The following is a 1,934-nucleotide window of genomic DNA, read 5'->3' as shown; positions in this document are numbered from 1 at the left end:
CCGCCGCCGCCGCGGACCCCGCTCCCACCCCAAAATGCGTTGCGGGCCGCCGCCGCCACCGTGCGCGCTATCTCATATACTTACCATATCTTTCTCTCGATGCGTTGCCGTCTTCTCCTATCTCCTTATTTTCTTTTCACACCTAAAACCATTTGACATGTCACGACATGTTCGGATGATGATATCATCAATGTAATTTTGATACAATTGCAACGTTGTCAAATAGTACGCATAATGATATAAAACTTAAAGATAGAGATACATTGCGACGTTGCCAAGTAGTGGCAATGATATAAAATCAAAAGATAAATTTTAATAACTTCAGAATTGCGCGCGTTTATTTTTATACTTGTTATTCGTTCTTTTTTCTTACAACGGATAGGTAGGGAGGAACGGGGTTATAACGCTCAGCGGATCGGACCGATCACCTTAATTACGAGGATTCTAAAGAATAATATACATTTTTTTTTATCTAATGTTTTGCTTAATATAAAGTTTATTTAAAATAATATAGAGGAAAGTCGCCGATACTGACATAGGTCTCCTAAAGTGACACCTCCTTATTTCTCCGAAACTAACTATTGCACTTTATTAACCCTTACCGTACCATGTACAATTTGATACTTCATCCATACCATCAAGGGTCACTAGAATCTCTTCATTTTTTTCACCTTTTCAAAATAATTCAAAAAATCTCTAAAAATTCACCAGCATACTTTCAACTTTCTAGAATAAATATTGACTCTTTATTTTGGAAAATAATAAAATGTAATATAATTTATAATTACCGAAAGACTCCAAGAAACTTGCACGAACAGGAATCGCTCGGTCACTAGTTACCCATATTGGTACGGTAAAAGTTAATATTAATAAAATCATGATCTGTTTAGCTAATTAAAGAAGTACAAACTCATAATTCGTAAGTTTGTGGCTTGTTTCTATATCAAATCAGCTAAAAACGAATTCTACAAATGCGAAAATAAAATTCTTACGATTTTCTTTTGCAAATTGCGAGGTTTAAATAATAGTGACTATATTATTGATAATATTACGTCATTTTAAATACTTGTAGTTTCCGAAATAAGTTTTATTTATATTATTTTTTCTCTTAGTATTTTCACAATACGATTTTTAATTTAAAATTGGGGTGCAACGTAAACCGCCACACCTGTCCGTAAAACAGACTATGAGCTAACTTAATCTTTATAATGTTGCTTTATAGTGTCAAATAAGTCTATTGGAGCTGAAGGCAATCGTGCATATATGGAACAACTCTAGAAAAACTATCGCATTTTACATATTTGTATCTTGCATAAAATAAATATGCATTAATTCAATAAAAATGTTTCATAACGAAGTGAAAAGATTATGGAAAATCTTATGTACATTCACTTGTAGGTACTTTATACAGATAATGCTTGTAAAATAAAAAGAATATGAATAAGTAGCATTACTGCCTACTGTGTCAGTTTTGGAGCCCATTTTGTCAGACGCTCATTTTTGCTTATCTTACGAAAAAATTAATTATTGAAAAATTGCAAACAGTATTATTTTTTTTTCTATCTGATAGAAGACACTTTTCAGTTTGTAATTACGTTTTTAAAGTTTTATTTTTACCTTTTGTTTAAGAAATATTATCTGAAAACAAAATGGTATGTTGGTATCGGCGACATTCCTCTATTATTAGACATATATGAATAACTACAAAAAAGATACATTCGATGAAAATTTTCAGTAACAATTCATATAAGAAGCAATGACTTTATAATAACGTTTCTAGCATACTTAAATGTATGTACACTGTATGATTACTAAATGTAATCTGATTCCTTAAATTTTTCATATAAAAAAAATTGAAAATAATTATCTACATTTTTTAATTTCTACAATTTTTTTTACTGCGCGGACGATCGGGGTCATGAAGATCATGGAAC

The sequence above is a fragment of the Trachymyrmex cornetzi genome, unplaced genomic scaffold, assembly GCF_001594075.2.
Source record: "Trachymyrmex cornetzi isolate Tcor2-1 unplaced genomic scaffold, Tcor1.1 scaffold557, whole genome shotgun sequence".
Classification (NCBI taxonomy): domain Eukaryota; kingdom Metazoa; phylum Arthropoda; class Insecta; order Hymenoptera; family Formicidae; genus Trachymyrmex; species Trachymyrmex cornetzi.
The sequence above is the reverse complement of the archived record's forward strand: the minus strand, read 5'-3'. Positions refer to the sequence as shown.